We start from the raw sequence: 13,967 nt of genomic DNA, 5'->3' as shown, positions 1-13,967 counted from the left end.
TGAGCATCACTCCAGCTGTTAATTTCCATTGAAAGCACTACTGAGATTTGAACTCAGGATCACCTGTTGACTAGACTGGCACTTTAACCATCTAAGCCACAGCATCAGCATGCAAGCTTAGCCTGCAAGTTTAGAACAGATTTCAATCATTTTGATTCAACATCAGTTTTCTTGCCATCTCAAACGGGCCTTCCGAGTGCATATTAAAACATTCTTTGGAACTGTAAAATTGCATTTATTACTGGAAATGCTGGATTTGTAGCAGTTCTGCATGGGATAAGTAAACAAACAGGAAACGATTGGTCGAACTGGGAAGTGAGTGAACATGACCAGAAATCTATTGTGGTATAATACAGGACAATGTCAGGAGAGAATTTTAACATGAACTGAAAATGAAGCAAACTTCTAGACAATTCTCCATGGCTGTTGCACTTCAGCAAAGATGACATTGTCACCGTTCTTCCATTTTCCCTGACCCGTTCTGCATTCTTTATTCTTCTTTTTTGTTGTTCATTGGGAAGCAAACGTCTTGAGCCAAAGTAAGAGCCCTGATAGGGACTTGAACGCTGGACCCTCATAATAAAAGTATGAAGCTCTACCGAATGAGCTACCAAGGCCCAATCTTTGCTGGTTCTCATAATTTACTTCAAAGTCTCATGAGGGATGTTTTGAATTTCCTTCTTTGGTGATGCAGCCTCTCCAGCTCATTTTACTCGCAGGCATGGCAGCAGCCTCCGTTTGGCTTCCTTTCACAAATTCTTCAGCTTGCACCAACTACTCGCTTCTTACCAGTGACTTGTGATGTGACATCAGTTGTTACCCCCGGACCTGCACTGTCACTTCAAGGCTTTGAAGATGACGTTTAATTCGGTGAAATATAAGTGGGAAGCTACAAAGACACAGATTGTATTGTGAGAGAGAGTAAAGGGTGTCATCTGGTGTTTGTTGTGGCAGAGTGTGAATGCAAGTAAGGTTAACCGGTCAAGTTGCAAAGTGTCAAAATCTCAAAGTTTTTGGGTGGAAATAGATTTGTCAGCAACAAATCTTCATGCAAAACGGACCGCTATTTCTCCCGCCCGAATTGTTCTTGCTAACGTACAGCAACAGAAATTGTTCAATATAAAAGCAAATTACTGCGGATGTGAAATCTCAAAGAAAAAGGGGAAAAGATGGAAAATCTCAGCGGTTCTGGCGGCATCTGGGAAGAAAGAACTGAGCAATTTTTTCGACTCCGGGTGACTCTTCGGCAGAGCAAATCAGTTAATTATTCAATCGTTACACTGTGTTGTCGTTGCTATACTTTTAAAATGTTCCTCCAGGTTTTCTTGAGGTAAATCCTATTCTGCAATCAAAGGAAAATACCGCGGATGCTGCAAATCTGCAAGAGAGTCTAAAAGTGAGAGGATAACATCTTTAAAAATCTGTGGAAATCCCAGGTGCCAGACACAGAGTTAAAGTTTCAAATGCGCGATATCCTTCTACAGGGCTGAAACGAGGAGGAACTGCGATGGTGTAGGTGAGCAAAATTGAAGATGAGCAGAAAATGGGAGTTTAAAGGTTTGAAAAAATTGCTTCAGCACACAAGGGAAAACAAGCTTTAAGGTTGGTATTGCAGGGTTTGCGACAACATTTTCTGCATTCACCATAAAATGTTCAGCATCACTCCAGCTGTTGATTTCCATTGAAGGCACTGCTGAGCTTTGAACTTAGGATCTCCAGTATATTAGACAGGCACTTTAACCATCTAGGCCACAGCACCAACATGCAAGATTAGCGTGCAAGTTTAGAACAGATTTCAATCATTTTGATTCAACATCAGTTTTCCTGACATCTCACACGGGCCTTCCGAGTGCAAATTAAAATATTCATTGGCACTGGTCTTTGAAACTGTAAAATTGCATTTATTACTGGAAATGCTGGATTTGCAGCAGTTCTGCATGGGATAAGTAAACAACCAGGAAATGATTGGTCGAACTGGGAAGTGAGTGAACATGACCAGAAATCTATTGTGGTATAATACAGGACAATGTCAGGAGAGAGTTTTAACATGAACTGAAAATGAAGCAGACTTCTTGACAATTCTCCATGGCTGTTGCACTTTAGCAAAGATGATATTGTCACCGTTCTTCCATTTTCCCTGACCCGTTCTGCATTCTTTATTCTTCTTTTTTGTTGTTCATTGGGAAGCAAACGTCTTGAGCCAAAGTAAGAGCCCTGATAGGGACTTGAACGCTGGACCCTCATAATAAAAGTCTGAAGCTCTACCGAATGAGCTACCAAGGCCTAACCTTTGTTGGTACTAATAATTTACTTCAACGTCTCATGAGGGATGTTTTGAATTTCCTTCTTTGGTGATGCAGCCTCTCCAGCTCATTTTACTCGCAGGCAGAGCAGCAGCCTCCGTTTGGCTTCCTTTCACAAATTCTTCAGCTTGCACCAACGACTCGCTTCTTACCAGTGACTTGTGATGTGACATCAGTTGTTACCCCCGGACGTGCACTGTCACTTCAAGGCTTTGAAGATTACGTTTAATTCGGTGAAATATAAGTGGGAAGCTACAAAGACACAGATTGTATTGTGAGAGAGAGTAAAGGGTGTCATCTGGTGTTTGTTGTGGCAGAGTGTGAATGCAAGTAAGGTTAACCGGTCAAGTTGCAAAGTGTCAAAATCTCAAAGTTTTTGGGTGGAAATAGATTTGTCAGCACCAAATCTTCATGCATAACGGACCGCTATTTCTCCCGCCCGAATTGTTCTTGCTAACGTACAGCAACAGAAATTGTTCAATATTAAAGCAAATTACTTCGGATGTGAAATCTCAAAGAAAAAGGGGAAAAGATGGAAAATCTCCGCGGTTCTGGCAGCATCTGTGAAGTGAGAACTGAGCAATTTTTTCGACTCAGGGTCACTCTTAGTCAGAGCCAATCTGTTAATCATTCAATCGTTACACTCTGTTGTCGTTGCTATACTTTTAAAATGTGCCTGCAGGTTTTCTTGAGGTAAATCCTATTATGCATTCAAAGGAAAATACCGCGGATGCTGCAAATCTGCAAGAGAAACTAAAAGTGAGAGGATAAAATCTTTAAAATTCTGAGGATCTCCGTGGTGCCAGACACAGAGTTAAAGTTTCAAATGCGCGTGATCCTGTCAAGTCCCAAATTTCTTTACCCGTCAGTCTGGCCTCAATAAAAGTCGAGATGGATTTGCAGGTACAGCATTAGTTATTTTATTTGACTTGCAAGCTTGATTCATCTCAGAGGCATAAGACACATCCAGTCTCCTACACCCCGGAAAGCGAATGAACAAAGAGACAAAGGGATCTCTGCAAATCAATTCAAATGGTATCAGGTTTCACATACACGATTCCCATAGGTCATCTTTTACCCCTCCTGACCTAGTCAGACATTCTGATTGGCTCACTTCCAATCCCTTCCTCTGGCCCCTATTACCCAGCATCCTTTTCTCCTCCTTTGGTGGACACACCTCCTCCTTGCCTTGGCATGCGGTCTGAAATCATTTGTCTGTGAACTCACCAGAATGAGACTGGCGTATCTCTACATTACAGTAACTAATATCTCTAAAGTAACTATTTTATATCACATTCGTCATTCCCTCCTTTTATCATTCCATGATGACCGAACTATCAAATCCATAGCTATGGTCCCTCATCTAAAAAGATCTGTCACTGCATTTCCAATTCCTGGCGTAGCTGCACCCTCATGGATTTTGACAGCTAAGATTTTAGGGGCGTTGATCTGTTCCAGTGTACCCCACATTCTACCCATCACACATTTAAGGATGGCTGGGCCCACAAAGATGCAGCCGATAGCCACCACTAAATGCATGACCATATTTATCAACCAGTCCTTCCAACCTCCAAATCCCCAGTTACCCCAAGCGCCAGGATCCTGCATTCCGTCTAGGTGATCCCGTATGTGATCCATAAATTTAGTGATGTTAGCGGTCAAGTCCTGAACTCCCATGATACACTTGTCCTGCACTATGGCGCATACCCCATCCTCACGGGCCAGAAGATAGTCAAGAGCATACTGGTTCTGCATTGCAAACAACCGTAGCTGAGGCAATTCCTTGGTTATTGCCCCGAAGGCTCCCAAGGTTTCATTTCCCAAGATGGTAAGGCCACAAATAAAATAATTCCTATTGCTAACAGCCAAGGAACCCCCCAGTAGCCCAGTTTATCTAGCTTCGAAACGCCCATTCGGGCCGCCTAGCAATGCGGAAAGCCCTCGTCCCAACAGTGATATGAGAGACATTCCCCCAGCCACAAAGGAGCTGGAGGCCGGCGTTCAATGGAACGCAAGTGGTGTTGTAACAAACGCATTGGCCAGACGCCTGGGTGATATGGCACCTCCTGTCCGTACAGGTGGGGAACAGACATGTTATATTCGTTTCCACCTGTACCAGCAAACAGCCGTATCCTTCACTGCTGAAACAATTCTCGTACGACCGGGAATCCCTATTGGGAGTGAAGTGGCTAGGTATATATGCCCTCCACCGTTGCAGCCTATCATACTGTGAATGGGAATTATCCCGAGGAAGGGATAGGCAAATAGCCGGTGGTGCTGAACCCGGATCGTAAGGAAGAGTGACTTGCTCGGGCGGTGGCTCGGAACGTTGACAATGAACAACCGTTTGGGGAGAGCCCCAAAGCGGTGAAACAGAAAATAACCTAGACACAGCTGCGGGGTTCGGGTAGCAGACAACCCGTCCATGGCCATACAAGCAGTGGTAAATCTGGTAGAAGTGATTCATACTACCCAGGTTTTCCTCAGTTTGGCCTTTAACTAAATTAAGTGTATCTCCTGATAACCTACGTTCTAGCTGTACTTCCCTTCTCACATGCCCAGTCCTCTCTCTCGTCCCTCTCTCTCTCTCACAATCTCTTCCTACGCTCTCCTGACGGTCTGATGTTACGTTTATCGCACCAATCTTAACACATCCAAAATCAAACTTACATGTACTCCAAAAACGAGGCAATGTCCATATAATGTTCCCTTCCCATCGCCGGGACCGGTGCAATTGCTTCATGACTCCTGCATTCTCCTTAACTTTGACGACCTTCCATGAGTCGATACCATGTCTTCGTATATGGGGGCAGCGAAGAACATCACCTTTGCATAGGTGATGTATCCTTGTAGATTGGTTGGGGTTTCAAATATAGATAATATTCCCCTTTTCTATGTCCGTCGCCAATAACACTCCAAGCGAGGTGAGGCCAAATATCACACAGACGGTGCGTAGCCACCCCATCATGCTCCACACCTGTAAAATAGCACTGGAGAAGGGAGGCAGGTTAATCTGTCCAAGAAAATGAGGCCCGTTATCAGAACTCAACTGAGCTGGTCTACTGTACCGGGGAATGATTTCCCGCATCAGAACTTTAACCACAGCAGCAGCTTTATTATCGGTAGTCGGATACGCCTCAACCCATCTGCTGAACCCATCCACAATGACCAAAACATATTTATAACATTGACACCTTTCCAACTCAATGTAATCCATTTGGAGCGTCTCAAAGGGACCACTGGGCAATGGGGTTTGCCCCAACCCACAAGGGATACCTTTTCCGGTGTTATATTGCTGACAAATCAAACACCGATTACTGATACTCTGGGCCAACCCCTGCATTTTAGGGTGCCACCAAGTGTCAAGCAACAAATCACTAGTCCCCCGAGCCCCACAATGAGTGCAAAGTGTACACATTCAATGACCCATAAAGCCAGCACATCAGACATACAAGTCTGATGTGCTGGCGTGGTCCATAAAGAAGAAACAGAATCATATGTACAACCTAACCGTTTCCACATTTGTTTATCACTCTCAGGAGCGTCCTCCTGTAACCTTATGACGTCTTGGATGGTTGGCATTGACTTGTCAGAAGCAGACATATTTATATTAGATCGTTTAGTCTGACTTAACATTTTAGGCACCATCACTTGCTGAATTTGCGCGGCTGTCCGCGCTGCACAATCTGCTTGTTCATTACCAACGTCAACTGGGGTCTAACCATTTGTGTGGGCAGCGCATTTAATAACGGAAATCTGCGCGGGCATAAGGAGGGCCTGCAGTAAGTCATTAACTAAACCCCGGTGGGATATTTGACCACACATAATCATGTCAGGTTGTTCTGACGAAATGTCACTCAAATCGTCCCTTATTGTGGTAGTTTCCTGAATCAAAGCTAAACAGTCGTGGCCAGGTGCGCCTTCATGGACAGGGGGACCACTAAGAAAACAGGCTGGATTGATAGTGGTACAGTGTTTAAATGTCAGACGTGGATTGTTCAAAAGGTATACCTCATACCTATTCTGGCGAGCTGCGGTAAGATGCTGAGTCTGCAGTTGCCTCAGTAGTGCGATGACCGAGTGGGAGCTATACACCGTAAAATCCTATTGGAGGGCAGCACGGTAGCATGGTGGTTAGCACAATTGCTTCTCAGCTCCAGGGTCCCAAGTTCGATTCCCAGCTTGGGTCACTGTCTGTGCGGAGTCTGCACATATTCCCCGTGTCTGCGTGGGTTTCCTCCGGGTGCTCCGGTTTCCTCCCACAGTACAAAGGTGTGCGGGTTAGTTGGACTGGCCATGCTAAATTGCCCTTAGTGTCCAAAATTGCCCTTAGTGTTGGGTGGGGTTACTGGGTTATGGGGATAGGGTGGAGGTGTTGACCTTGGGTAGGGTGCTCTTTCCAAGAGCCGGTGCAGAATCGATGGGCCGAATGGCCTCCTTCTGCACTGTAAATTCTATGATTCTATGATTTTATGAGGGTGAGAGCATGTAACGGCTATGCGATGGCATTGATTGAACGTAAATCCTGTACTAATCGGTACTGGTCTGGTTTGGCTGGTTTAGGCACAGCAAGTATGGGGGTGTTACATTCTGATTGGCAAGGGACCAAAATACCCTGTTGCAACAGCTCTTGGGTTAATTTGTGTATAGACGGAGCAGCTTGGGATTTCAGGGGGTATTGCCGAATGGAAGGTAGCTTTACATGATCCTTAATCATTACCTTTATAGGTGTAACATTTGTCTTTCCCACTTGTGATGGGTATTTCGCCCAGACCTGTGGATTGACATATTCCAAAACATCACGTCCCCGGTGATGCTGCAGTCGAGTGTTAATTGTTTCAGGCACCTCAAAATATTTTATGGCAGTGCCGTCCGGCATGACTTGAAGTGCGTACTCTGTTGGATCCGAATGATCCACTGCCCTCCTTACCATTTGCCCCAGATCCCTGGCATGGTACTGGTCGTGGACCTGACGTGTAATATGAGGGCTTACCGAAGCTGACTGTGGCCATAAATGTGGTGGTATTGTAACAAAATCGGCTGTACCTTCTTTTCCCGTGACTGTGGCTGTACCTTTGACTGGCCATTCGGTCCCAATTAATGGCCGGTATTTGTCCTCCAACTCCCTGTTTTGTCCGGTTCTGTCATAGGCCAGGGTAACGTGATGCAGTGACTGTTCAATGTCTAACGTCCACCACTGGGGGTGATAGAAATATAGCACTGTTGTCTCATCCTCCATGATTGGACCGTTACCCCTTTGTCTCCGTACTCTAGCTGCAGCTGGAAGATACACAGTAAATCTCGGGCCAACAAATTACTGTCCAATCCAGTAGTCACTACAAACTGATGATCTGCAGACTTATTCTCGCAAGTGACTGTCACAGGTTCAGAAATAGGATACTCACACACCTGTCCTTGGAACCCCGACAATTGCTGCGTGTGGTCGGATAATGGTAGTCGAAGTTCTGATTGCACAGAAGACATGGCTGCTCCAGTGTCGATTACAAAAGAGTGACGTTAATCTCCAATCTGCAGAGAGATAATAGGTTCCCTGTCCGATTGGAGAGTCCTTATGACTAAATTAGCTAGTCAATCCTGTGTTGGGAAAGGGTTTGCCTGGGAGAAGTCAGTGTATCTCGTCTGTCCTCCCCTTGGTGGGTACCCCCTCCTTTGGGTCGGATAATCTCCTTCTGCTGCCTGTCTTTTAAAGGGGCATTCCTGTTGCCAGTGATCTGCACGGCCGCAATTAAAACATGCATTGCTCCCTCTATATCTGCCCCGTCCTCTTCTCCCAGTAGACCAATGGCCCCTCAGAGGGGGCGTCGGTTGTAAAGCTGTTGGTGCATACGGTGGGCCATAAAAAGGAGCTGAGGGTCCCTTTGGGTGGGTTTGATATCCTCCCCCTCGCTGATCCACCCACCCAGAGTCACAATATTGGGGCTCCTGCTGGTAAACTGCCATTTCTGCCGCTTGTTGGGGTCGCAGATCATCCTTTTTCATTACATACTCAGTCTTAACCTTTGTAACCGAGCCTCCTTCCTGGCCTACACTCTCCTTCCAATAAAATCTGACTGCCCTTGCCATCTGGGAAGGGTCGTTCTCTGTCCAATTCATGTTATTACATTTCACAGCAGTAGCCACAGAAGGTGGTAGGAAATGCATGAACATAGCACAACATTGAGGGGAATTCTGACCATTTTGATATGGCAAGTCGCCTGACTGCCCACGGTAGATTTCATTAAAACGCTCCAGAAATTCCTCTGGGTCTTCAGTCTTCTTAGGTTTTAGGTCTAAGATAGCAGAAATATTTATGGGCTTTTGAAATGTGTTATTCAACGCATTCAGGATCTGTGTCCGTCTATCGTTGTCTAACGCATGGGCTTGCTGAAGTGTGGCGTGGCTAGCATAATTCAGGTGATTGATATCTTCCTCATCGGCAACTGTCTCCGAGTCCCACCAGGGGGCACTCTAGCTATTTCCTCTGGTTCTTCCAAGACTTTGACGTCCCTCCCTGTCACTAGAGGGAGTTCTTTCTCTTCAAAATCATCTGTTGCAGCTCCCTTTGTTCTCAAAATTTGCAGTTTCACCTTGGTTTGGAGGGATTTAGGTGGTATGCTTAATTGTTTCTGGTTAGGGCCAAGCCCTTCTCTCGCTGTCCGAGATCTGGTCCTAGAGCTAACTGGGCTTGCGGAACAGAGCTCCTCTTTCTCTACTGATCGTGAAGATGGTAAATCGGGACCCACACTATCAACCAAAAAGGGCTGGAGTTACTGGCATGATTAGAATCTGGGGAGCAGTGACTGGATATAAATTATTATACTCTGGTGGTTCTGGAATTAGTGCAGACAATGCTACAGGTGCAGTCAAAACTTTTACTGACATTTTTAAATTATTGAATTAATAATTTTCTGTCAATTCAAGGCCAGCCATTGAACTACGTAGCTCATCTTTTGTTTGACCCGAGCCTTTCCTGTCTCTACTTGCGCGTTTTTTTTTCTTGGCAAAACGATTGAAAAGGTTCTAACAGTGTTCTTTTAAAACTTAAAAATGTTTGAAAATTCAAATTGAATTACTGCAACTTGCAAGCTTAGCTCTGATCTCAACTCAGAACTAAATTTACGATTTGCTTAACACAAACTTGGATAACATTTACAACTTAATTAATTCTTTATCTTAACAATTTTTCTTGAAACGAGTTTTTCTTACATTCACAAAAATGTTGGCAAAGTCAACTATCATCTCCAGATTTACACTTTTTAAAATGGTGTCAATGATCTTCTTTAAGTTTCTATTAATTCACAAATAAAATGAGATAAACATTATTTCAAGTAAGTAAAACTTTAGATTCTGGCAATTTCAATCAATTGCTTTCGAAAATAATAACTTTTATCAAAGAGGTGGAGAAACCCACTGGTTTCCTTTAATTAATTCAAAACGTAACTTTGCTGGAGTTCACTGACTCAAAGGAAAGGTATCCGATTACACTATAGGCTGCTGCTGTTATCTCAAGGCCTGAGTGAGAAGCACTGTCTGTCGTCTTTAATTTTGGCTGCTGCTGTTAACCCTTTGAGAGACTTCTGCTTCAACCAATATGCAGCATTCCCCATAATCTCAACTAGTCCTCAGAACTGCGCCCTTCGCCACTACAGCCCAAGGGTACAATTTTTTAGCTTAATCAACTATAGATTTAAAACACTCACACATGGAATTGAATCATCTTCAGATTTAAAAACACTTATACTTGACTGAACCTTCACTACTGAAGTCACATCAGCCATAAAAACACTTATTCTTGACTGAACCTCCATCTACTGAAGTCACATCAGCCATAAAAACACTTATACTTGACTGAATCTCCATCTACTGAAGTCACATCAGCCATAAAAACACTTATACTTGGAATTGAATCATCTTTTAGATGTCCCATCAACCCAAAACCTAACCCAAGCCGAATCAACAATATGAAATCCCATCAATTAAATTTCTAATCCCCAGACTGACCTTTGATTTCATCGAGACGATCTTTCTGTACCAACCGCGAGTGACCAGACTAATCAGATGATAAGAAGAGGGGAAAAATCAATGCGCGGTCATTTTCCAGCTGTACATTGTGGGCCCTTTTTCCCCATCCTCCTGTTCATAATCAGTCAAATTCTGATTTCGCAGTTGGTCAGAGCCGTCTTGAGAAATCCCGGGTTTCGGCACTAATTGTCAAATCCCAAATTTCTTTACCCGTCAGTCTGGCCTCAATAAAAGTCGAGATGGATTTGCAGGTACAGCATTAGTTATTTTATTTGGCTTGCAAGCTTGATTCATCTCAGAGGCATAAGACACATCCAGTCTACTACACCCCGGAAAGCGAATGAACAAAGAGACAAAGGGATCTCTGCAAATCAATTCAAATGGTATCAAGTTTCACCTACATGATTCCTATAGGTCATCCTATACCCCTCCTGACCTAGTCAGACATTCTGATTGGCTCACTTCGAATCCCTTCCACTGGCCCCTATTACCCAGCATCATTTTCTCCTCCTTTGGTGGACACACCTCCTCCTTGCTTTGCCATGCGGTCTGAAATCCTTTGTATGTGAACTCACCAGAATGAGACTGGCCTATCTCTACATTACAGTAACTAATATATCTAAAGTAACTATTTTATATCACATTCGTCAATCCTTCTACAGGGCTGAAGCGAGGAGGAAATGCGATGGTGTAGGTGAGCAAAATTGAAGATGAGCGAAAAAATAGAGTTTAAAGGTTTGATAAAAGTGCTTCAGCACACAAGGGTAAGCGAGCTTTAAGGTTCGCGTTGCAGGGATTGTGTCAACATTTACTGCATTCACCTTGAAATGTTGAGCATCACTCCAGCTGTTAATTTCCATTGAAGGTACTGCTGAGATTTAAACTCAGGATCTCTTGTTTACTAGACAGGTGCTTTAACCATCTAAGCCACAGCACCAGCATGCAAGGTTAGCGTGCAAGTTTAGAACAGATTTCAATCATTTTGATTCAACATCAGTTTTCCTGACATCTCATACGGGCCTTCCGAGTGCAAATTAAAATATTCATTGGCACTGGTCTTTGAAACTGTAAAATTGCAATTATTACTGGAAATGCAGGATTTGTAGCAGTTCTGCATGGGATAAGTAAACAAACAGGAAATGATTGGTCGAACTGGGAAGTGAGTGAACATGACCAGAAATCTATTGTGGTATAATACAGGACAATGTCAGGAGAGAATTTTAACATGAACTGAAAATGAAGCAAACTTCTTGACAATTCTCCATGGCTGTTGAAATTTAGGAAAGATGATATTGTCACCGTTCTTCCATTTTCCCTGACCCGTTCTGCATTCTTTATTCTTCTTTTATGTTGTTCATTGGGAAGCAAACGTCTTGAGCCAAAGTAAGAGCCCTGATAGGGACTTGAACGCTGGACCCTCATAATAAAAGTCTGAAGCTCTACCAAATGAGCTACCAAGGCCTAATCTTTGCTGGTTCTCATAATTTACTTCAACGCCTCATGAGGGATGTTTTGAATTTCCTTCTTTGGTTATGCAGCCTCTCCAGCTCATTTTACTCGCAGGCATAGCAGCAGCCTCCGTTTGGCTTCCTTTCTCAAATTCTTCAGCTTGCACCAACTACTCGCTTCTCACCAGTGACTTGTGATGTGACATCAGTTGTTACCCCCGGACCTGCACTGTCACCTCAAGGCTTTGAAGGTTACGTTTAATTCGGTGAAATATAAGTGGGAAGCTACAAAGACACAGATTGTATTGTGAGAGAGAGTAAAGGGTGTCGTCTGGTGTTTGTTGTGGCAGAGTGTGAATGCAAGTAAGGTTAACCGGTCAAGTTGCAAAGTGTCAAAATCTCAAAGTTTTTGGGTGGAAATAGATTTGTCAGCACCAAATCTTCATGCAAAACGGACCGCTATTTCTCCCGCCCGAATTGTTCTTGCTAACGTACAGCAACAGAAATTGTTCAATATTAAAGCAAATTACTGCGGATGTGAAATCTCAAAGAAAAAGGGGAAAAGATGGAAAATCTCAGCGGTTCTGGCGGCATCTGGGAAGAGAGAACTGAGCAATTTTTTCGACTCAGGGTCACTCTTCGGCAGAGCAAATCAGTTAATCATTCAATCGTTACACTCTGTTGCCGTTGCTATACTTTTAAAATGTTCCTCCAGGTTTTCTTGAGGTAAATCCTATTATGCATTCAAAGGAAAATACCGCAGATGCTGCAAATCTGCAAGAGAAACTAAAAGTGAGAGGATAAAATCTTTAAAAATCTGAGGAGTGGTGCAGACACAGAGTTAAAGTTTCAAATGCGCGTGATCCTTCTACAGGGCTGAAGCGAGGAGGAAATGCGATGGTGTAGGTGAGCAAAATTGAAGATGAGTTGAAAATGTGAGTTAAAAGGTTTGAAAAAAGTGCTTCAGCACACAAGTAAAAGCGAGCTTTAAGGTTCGCGTTGCAGGGATTGTGTCAACATTTACTGCATTCACCTTGAAATGTTGAGCATCACTCCAGATGTTAATTTCCATTGAAGGTACTGCTGAAATTTGAATTCAGGATCTCTTGTTTACTAGACAGCTACAAAGAAACAGATTGTATTGTGAGAGAGAGCAAAGTGTGTCATCTGGTGTTTGTTGTGGCAGAGTGTGAATGCAAGTAAGGTTAACCGGTCAAGTTGCAAAGTGTCAAAATCTCAAAGTTTTTGGGTGGAAATAGATTTGTCAGCACCAAATCTTCATGCAAAACGTGTTGATCTCCAAATTTCTTTCTCTGTCAGTCTGGCCTCAATAAAAGTTGAGACGGATTCGCACGTAAACAGAAGTTATTTATTTAGCTTGCAAGCTTGAATCATCTTACAGAAATGTAACAGGACATCCTGCCTCTTACACTCCAGAAAACGACTGACTAAAAGACAAAGAGATCTCAGCAAAATCAATTCAAATGGTATCAAGTTTCACATACTCGACGGACATAGGTCAGCCTATGTCCCTCCTGACCTGTTCGATCTATTCTGATTGGCTCACTTCCAATCCCTTTCTCTGGCCCCTATCAATGCAGTCTCACTCTCATAGACACACCTCTTCCTGCTTGTTCCATGCGGTCTCAAATTCCTTTGTCCCTAACTGCAAAAATCAAAGTGGCTTATTTCTACATTACATTAACTAGTAACTCTAAAGTAACTATTTTATATCACATTCGTCATTCCCTCCTTTTATCATTCCATGATAACCGAACTATCCAATCTATAGCTACGGTTCCTCATCTAAAAAGATTCGTCGCTGCATTTCCAATTCCTGTCTTAGCCCCCCTTCATCTGCTTCACCCTCATGGATTTTAACAGTTAAATTTTTTTTCTCGGTGATTGGGGCGGTGATCTGATCCAGTGCACCCAGCATTCTACCCATCACACATTTAAGGATGGCCAGGCCCACAAAGATGCAGCCGATAGCTACCACTAGATACATGGCCATATTTATCAACCAGTCCTTCCATCCTCCAGATCCCCAGTTGCCCCAAGAGTCAGGATCCTGCATCCCGTCCAAGTGATCCCGTATGCGATCCATAAATTTAGTAATGTTAGCGGTCAAGTCTTGAACTCCCATGATACACTTGCCCTGCACTATGGCGCATACCCCACCCTCACGGGCCAG

The 13,967-nt window shown here is 43.7% G+C and overlaps 1 long non-coding RNA gene and 1 other non-coding gene across 2 annotated transcripts in view; both read right to left on the bottom strand.

Moving 5' to 3' along the window:
• Positions 1-13,967, bottom strand: part of LOC140410244 (uncharacterized) — an 857,189-nt gene that overhangs the window by 482,886 nt on the left and 360,336 nt on the right. The gene's annotated exons all lie outside the window — the stretch shown is intronic.
• trnat-agu (transfer RNA threonine (anticodon AGU)) lies at positions 11,189-11,262 on the bottom strand. The gene has a single exon. It is a non-coding gene; the product is annotated as a tRNA-Thr (tRNA).

The sequence above is a fragment of the Scyliorhinus torazame genome, chromosome 4, assembly GCF_047496885.1.
Source record: "Scyliorhinus torazame isolate Kashiwa2021f chromosome 4, sScyTor2.1, whole genome shotgun sequence".
Lineage (NCBI taxonomy): Eukaryota > Metazoa > Chordata > Chondrichthyes > Carcharhiniformes > Scyliorhinidae > Scyliorhinus > Scyliorhinus torazame.
This window is presented reverse-complemented; position numbering and strand designations above follow the sequence as displayed.